This window comes from Macaca nemestrina, chromosome 2 (assembly GCF_043159975.1).
Source record: "Macaca nemestrina isolate mMacNem1 chromosome 2, mMacNem.hap1, whole genome shotgun sequence".
NCBI classification, from domain to species: domain Eukaryota; kingdom Metazoa; phylum Chordata; class Mammalia; order Primates; family Cercopithecidae; genus Macaca; species Macaca nemestrina.
The window spans coordinates 135,289,734-135,297,966 of record NC_092126.1 but is presented as its reverse complement, the minus strand read 5'-3'; positions in this window follow the sequence as shown (position 1 = coordinate 135,297,966).

The following is an 8,233-nucleotide window of genomic DNA, read 5'->3' as shown; positions in this document are numbered from 1 at the left end:
GTATTTGGCATAAGACCCAACTGGGTGTAAACCCAGCTCTACTACTTAGAAGTTACTGTGATTCTGTATGACACAGTTAATCTCTGTGAATCTTCCCTCCTTTGTAAAATAGGAATTGTGGTAGTAGCTACCTCATAGGGTAACTGGAGGTATTATATAAGATGTATTGAGATTTACTGAGTACTTACCATATGCAATGCACAGAACGAGGCAGCCTTTACATTTAGAAATGGAGATTTTGTAATTGGTTTGTGCCTATAAATTCCTATACCCAGATGTCTTATTATTTCTTCCAAGTCCTTTCCCTCAGGAAAAAAAAAATAGATATATTGATAGATATATATAGATAGATATACATATATACATACACACACACAATTCAAATTTAGGGGAGAAAAAAATTAGTCAATAAAATTTGTGTGGACTAACTAATAAATGTTGACCTAAACTAATAAAGAAGTAATTACCTAGCCCTGGTTTTTCCTCTTAAGAAAATTATTTTCTTTCTTTTATTTTTGGACAGAGTCTTACCCTGTCACCCAGGCTGGAGTGCAGTGGCACGATCTCAGCTCACTGCAACATTTGCCTCCTGGGTTCAAGCGATTTTCCTGCCTCAGCCTCCCAAGTAGAGGGGATTACAGGCGCCTGCCACCACGCTCGGCTAAATTTTTTCTTGTATTTTTAGTAGAGACGGGGTTTCACCATGTTGGCCAAGCTAGTTTCGAACTCCTAACCTTAGGAGGTCCACCCATCTCAGCCTCCCAAAGTGCTGGGATTATAGGTGTGAGCCACTGCACCCAGCCGAGAAAGTTATTTTCTGTATGAGACTTTCTGTCTGGAAAGTTAACAAATATGCTACAGATTTGCATAACAATCTCTTCCTTTTAATGAAGTACATGATACATAGCCTTAAGGCTCATCTTCAATGCTAAAAATAAATATTAAATGCAGTCAACACTGTAATGAATAAAACCTAAATCTTTTAGAACCAAATGTTCATCCTGATCCCTCATATTATTTCAAACACATTTTGTACTAATTATTTTTTTAAAAAAGTCTTTCTCTTGAATTAATATTTCAACTATTTAAAAATAGGTAAACTTTATTATACATTATCACTTGAATAGACCAAATAATTTTTAGTGCCTCCATAGACAATTGGCTTTCAAATTGAATCCTGATGATTTATTTTTAAATATAAAGAGAAATCATCAGATTAAAATAGATGTCTTATTTAGAATTATAAAAGCAATTCATTTTTCACATCACATTTAAGGCGTGGTTATTATATTTAAAAGATATTTCAGACTGATATTGTGGGTTTGTTAACAAGAAAAGCCACCATGTAATAGTACAGTGATAAAAGATGAAGGGTGAAAAAAATAAGGAGAATATCTATTTTACTTTTTTGGAACCCTTCTAAATGAAAAATCATTTACACAAAGACAAACGAGACCTAGCTTGGAAATTACCAGGCCCACCTATTATGTGAAAATAATTAGAAGTCACATGAAGAAGACACATACAAAGTAAGCCCTCAGACAAGCTGGAATCATTTTTAAAACTAGAGCAGGCCAGGCACAGTGGCTCACACTTGTAATCCCAGCACTTTGGGAGGCCAAGGCAGGAGGATTGCTTGAACCCGGGAATTCGAGACCAGCCTGGGGAACAGACCCATCTCTATTAAAAAATTTTTAAAAATTAGCCAGATGTGGTGGTAAGCACACCTGTAGTCCCAGCTACTCGGGAGGCTGAGGTGAGCGGATTGCTTGAGCCTGGGAGGAAGAAGCTGCAGTGAGCCATGGTCGTGCCACTGCACTCCAGCCTGGGTGACAGAGAAAGACCTTGTCTCAAAATAAATACATAAATTTAAAAATAAATAAATAAAAAATAAAGCTAGAGCTTCATGTAAAACAGTAACAGAAGTTCTCTTCCTTTATATAGCTGAGATTGTGTCAGGCTTTCACTGCAAGATGGCAGATGGAAGACTCATTTGCTACCTTTCCCCAATTCCACCAACAGATTTATTGAGCACCTACTATATAACTGGCCATTGAGATGAAAGCACATATAATAAGGTGAACATGCAAGGGGTCCACCAGTGAGCCAGAACTTTGGGCAATTCCCACAACTCAGAAAGCAGATGAATTCCACCGGTAAACAGAGAGAGCCTCAAAAGGACAGCCCAGAACAGACCTAGGAAAAGGAGGTGGGAAACAATTTACTCGAGGGGCAATAATGAAACTCCAGGCTCTTTATGATCTAATACATGAGTCGGCAAACTTTCTGTAAAGGGCCAGAGAGTAAATATTTTCAACTTTGCAGGTCATATAGTCTGTCTTGCAAATACTCCACTCAGCCCTCATGGTGTGAAGGCAGCCTTAGACAAAACACTGGCAAGTCTCGCTGGGTCCCACTCAAACTTTCTTTACAGGAACAGGCAGTAAGTCTCAGTCTGCCAGCGCCTGATCTAAATTCTTACCACTGTGGCTACATTACATGAAATCTAAAAATTTTAAGAGGAAATTGCCTGAGTTTTAGCTCTAGTCACCATCTTCTCTGTACCCCAGGTCTGTCTGATTGCCTTTCCCCACACCCAGAGGTTGCCAACACCCGAGCATCCATCTGCACTGTCAATCAGTTATACAAGGTGAATCCTGACGTTTCCTTGTCCAGCCTTTATCTTAACCAATGGTAAACTCTACTTGCTCTACTTTGGTTTTTTTGCTAGTTTTTTTTTTTATTATTATTATTTAAGAGTCTTGCTCTGTCACCCAGGATGGAGTGCAGTGGCTCTATTTCAGCCTACTGCAACCTCCCATGTTCAAGTGATTCTCCTGCCTCAGCCTCCTGAGTAGATGGGATTACAGACATGAGCTACCACACCCAGCTAATTTTTGTATTTTAGTACAGGCGGGGTTTCACCATGTTTGCCAGGCTTGTCTTGAACTCCTGATCTCAAGTGATCTGCCCACCTTGGTCTCCCAAAGTGCTGAGATTACAGGTGTGAACCACCACACCCAGGTCTCTACCTGTTCTACTTTTTAAGTGAGTCAGTTCACCTCTCTCCTTCTTTGCTGCCAACACCGGTAGCAGAAGCCACCTGGACTGCTGACATGGCCTCCCATCAGGCCTGCTCTCAGACACTCTCCAATCTCTTCTCTATATTTTTTGTAATTTGTTCAATAAATATTTATCAAGTGCCTACTATGTGCCAGGCATCTTTCTAGGTACTGGAGATAAATTAGTGAACAGAACAAAATTTTTGAACATCCCTCATCCTGTGGAGCTTAGATTCTGGTGTATGTGTGGGGAGGTGGGGGCAGTAAGGCAACCAAAAGAAAACATGATATGTAATAGAATATGCTAGAAGGTCTTAGTGCTCGGGAAAAGTGAAATATAAAAGGACTAAAAGGCATCTGGAGTGCTGGGGCAGGTGCAAATGTAAATAAGGATGGTTAGGATAGGCCTCCTTGCAAAGGTGAGATTTGAACAAACATTTGAAAGTGACAAGAGAGTCTGCCATGTTGCTGTCTATTTGGGGAAAGAGCAATCTGAAAAGGAGAAGATCCAGGACAAAGTTCCCAAGGTGGGAGCATGCCCTGTGTGTTCTAGAAACCTACAGGGGGCAGTGTGGCAGGAGCGGAGCTGGCAGGAAGACAAGAGGTAGGAGTAGTAAACAAAGTCAAAGATCTGAAGGTCTCTGTGAGAGAAATGAGAAACCACTGCAGGGTTTAGAGAAAAGAGTCTGACCTACTTTAACAAAAGAAAAAAAGGTGTTGATGATAGAATGTAGAGGGCAAGGGTGAATCTGGGAGGCCAGTCTTGAGGCAATGATGGTGACAGTACTCTAGGCTAGAGGTGACAGGGGCTCAGAACAAAAGGGGTAGCATGACAGAGGGCAAACTAGCTGAATATATTTTATTAAAATATATTGTTTTATTTTATTTTGTATTTATTTATATTTTACTATAATATAAAATATTGTATTATCACTAATATAACAATAATCTACAATATCATATATAAATTTCGAAGGCAAAGTAGATTTGCCTTCAAAAGGCAACAAGATTTTCAGACAGATGGGCCTTAGATGTGAGAGAATGAGAAGGGTCAAAGATGACTCCGGGGCCATCTTTGGAAGGATAGAGTTGCCTTCAACAAAAGGGGTTCGGGGGTTGCCAGAAGGTGTTGGGATGTGGACAGGTTGAGTCACACTGCAGTGAGGTCTTCCTTATGAAAGCTGCTCATGTCACACTTGCCCCATTCTTACGGTTTTTCTCCTTCCCCAACCAACCATGAAGACCAAAATCTTTAGTGTTGCCTATATAAGATCCCGCAAAGGGTCCCTGCCATCCCTCGGGATCCGTATTTGTTCCAGACTTTGCTTTAGGCACATTCCTTGGGCCACATGGCTACCCTTTTGTCTGCACTGTCTGGAATGCCCAGCCATCCTCCACATCTGCTGTTTTATTCTTTTCTTTCTTTTTTTTTTTTTTTTTTTTTCCGAGGATCTCACTGTCACCCAGGCTGGAGTGCAGTGGTACAATAACAGCTCACTGAAGCCTTGACTTCCAAGGCTCAAGTGATCCTCCCACCTTGATTCTTCAGGTAGCTGGGATTACAGTCACTTGTCACCACTCCTGGCTAATTTTTAATAATTTTTTTTGTAGAGACGGGGTCTCCCTGTTTGTCCAGGCTGGTCTGGAACTCCTGGGCTCAAGCAATCCTCCTCTCTAGCCTTCCAAAGTGTTGGGATTACAGGCATGAGCCACTGCACCCAGCCCTGTTTCATTCTTCAATTAAATTCTGCATAACCTTCACCTCTCATCCCAGATTCCAGTATTTGGGTTTCCTCATATGCTCTCTCATAGTGACCCTAAATTTATCTTCTATAGTTATAAATTTTTATAATTATTTGATTCATGTGCATCTTCCCATGAGACCCAGGGGGCTGGGTTCATGTCTGTTTTGCTCACCCTTGTACCCCCCATGCTGCACACAATATCTGGAATGTAGTAAGTCTCAGTTAATACCTGTTGAATGAATAAATTTTGGTTTACTACCTACCTAAAAGAAAATATTAGCTTACACATTTACTCACTTTCAGAGTCTTTGTATAATTCTGGTATAAAGAATGCTGTACTAGAAAAAACATAAAGGAAATTACACATCATTATTTATAATAGCAATTACTAATATAATTCAAAGTTCATTATGCTCATTAAGGAGTCCAAGCCATGAATGATTCATTTCCTGTAGAATATAGCACTGCTCACCTGATACCTTGTCTTCAGAAACCAGTGACAGACTTGCACTGTCTGTCCCCTTGAAGACAGACTGTCATGTGGCTTGTTTTGGTCACTAAAAAGTGAGCAAAAGTGACAGGCATCAATTCCAGGCAGAGAAAGCTGATGTACAACCCTCTGGCTGCACCCTACTATGTTAGTTTCCTGTGTCTGCCATAATAAAATTACCACAACTGGGTGGTTTAAAACAATAGAAACTTATTCTCTCGTGGTTCTGGAGGCTAAAAGTCCAAAATCAAGGGGTCGACAACGCCGTGCTCCCTGTGAAGGATCTGGGGAAGAATCCTTCCTTGCTCTTTCAGATCTTGATGGCTGCTGGCAATCCTTGGTGTTCCTTGCCTTGTAGAAGCATTGCTCCAATTTCTGCCCCCATCTTCACTTGGTGTTCTCCTGTGTGTGTGGGGGGGGGGGTTCGGGTGTGGGGGAGTCTCTCCGGTGTCTCTGTATCCAGCTCTCCCTCCCTTTTCTCTTATGAAGACACCAGCCATTGAATTTACAACCCACCCTAATATAGCATGACCTCATCTTAAGTTGATTACATCTGCAAAGACCCTACTTCCAAATAAGGTCATATCCACAGGTACCAGGGCTTAGGCCTTGAAAATAGCTTTCTAGGGGACACAGTATAGGCCACTACACTGGAAATCATGAAGCACATGTTGAAATGGAGCCTTATTAGTCAGCCCAAGTCCCAAACTGACTACTGTGAGACAGGCCTGTGTCTCCCAGCTCACCTCATTTCAGTCACGTGGCTCCCAAGTAAAGGGATAGGCTGAATCATCTGCACCAGGTAAAGCTTCCATCTCTCTTGCTTTTTGATGACGACCTTTAATGGACTCATATACATGACATGAGTCTGTACTGTATATGATCTTCTTGTAACTATCTCTGGACTGTCCTTCATGGGACATATTCCTGTTGCTGGTCACTTACTGAATGCCTGCCATATGCCTATTATTGTGCTGTGTGCCAAGAGAGATGCATAGAAAATTAGACACAAGGATCCTAACCCCAAAAAGTATACAATCTAATATAGTGGGCAGGACAGAAAAGATCTATATCAGCGCTGGCTGAAATTGTCAGGGGAGACCAAATAATGAGACTTAATAAGAGGTAACCCTGACAGAGCTCCCAGTCTGTTCCAGGCACTGTGATAAGCGTTTTGCAGGTATTAAATTCCATAGGGGTTGTTCCCCATGAGGTTGGTATTTTATACCCATTTTATAGGAGGGAAATAGAGGCTTCAAAAGCTTGTGTAACTTGCCCAGTGGTCACACAGGATTCCAATCCTGATCAGCCTGTCTCACAAACATGGGGTTCTACAGACGCTCCTAGATTGCATTTTCATTCAAGCTGAGCCTTGATGGTCTGCTGGAATATGGTAGGCTATACTTTACACACACAAGGCTCATTTCACCTGATACAGTTATGCCTGGGCAGAATTGATCATGTGGCAATATCAACAGTTACAGTAATAGAACAGAAACAATAAACTACTGTTTCATTTCTATTTCATTGTTGCTAAGTTGTCCCTCCTGCCTTTTTTAACAAACTAATCCAAATTCTTCTTTTTTTTTTTTTCATTTTTCCCTTTATAACAATTGAAGTCAGACTTCAGTTTTCAAACTTGGCCTCAGATACAAATGTGTCATATCAAGAGCCTTCATTTCTCTGCTAAAGCATTACAACAATTAAAATTTCCAAAAGAAACAACATGAAACTAAACCAACCCTATTTTTAAGTGTTTCCAAACTTGTTTCTTTTTTTTTTTTAACTTGTTTCAAAACAGCCTTATGAGGATTGTTTCCCAAACAGCTGTGTAAGAAGCCAGCCACTTTTGAAATCTGATTTTTCCTATGTAGACATATCATATTTTCTATGCTTGAAGAAGCAGGGAATACCCAAGCTGGCATTCAATAGTAGCAAATATGAAATAGACCATTAAAAGAAAGTCATAGGAATGTTAAAATCCATGTTGACTGGTTTTTACATTTACCCGGCAGCATTCCCGAGCTAGCGTTGGCATGGAGACTGGAAAAGGAAACTTTCCACAAGTCTGTCACTTGCTACTGTTTCTACTTAGTCCACTGTGAGTCCAATTTTAACATTTTTTTTAAGTTGAAAAAAAGCGTTTAACTCCTATTGTGTTTTCTGTTCATGGCGTTTTTTAAACATGAGAACACGTGTGAAAAAGATTTTTAAAAAGCAGCCAAAGAGTGGGGTTTCCAAATATTCAGCTGTTTAACATTCAGATAATTGCCTGCCTTCCCCCCGCCGCTAGCCCCCACATTTCGTCTGCATGCTTTGGCATAGGGGAGCCCCACAGTCTGAAAGTAACTCTGTCCCAACTCTCCTTACTGCATTTATTAGAGGCTGAAAGACGCATCTGCTTTTCAATAGTTTGTGGTTCTTAAGAGACCAGGAAAGCCAGAGGTTCTGACTGTTCACGAAGAAAGTTGGGTTTCCCAAAACGGGCAAACAAATTTGGTGTGGTCACATCTAGGTATTCTTGACATCATTTTTGTTGAGGGAAACAGGCTGCAATTCTTGGAGCCAGGCTAGGGTCAGAGATGGAGGGTAAATCTGCCACTTGTTCTTTCCTGGTGTGCCTGGAACCCACTAGACACTCAATTCATGTTTACATGAATGAACGAATCACAATAATGCCCTATCGCATCTGTAAAACCGAAGGGTGATTTTCCTGGGCTGGAAAGTTAAAGAAAGAAGAGAGAGCTGCGTACCTAGGGCTTAAGGGGCCTCAGGCTGGCACTCGAAACCAGGCGTTCTCATTTCCCTTTGGCATCACCCTGAACGGCTGTGCCTGGAGCTGGCGCGGGGCTGAAGAGGGGAGGAAATACATGTGAGGAAAATCAGAGGAGAGGGTCGGGAACAGATGTGGGCATAAAGGGAAGCCATCTGACACG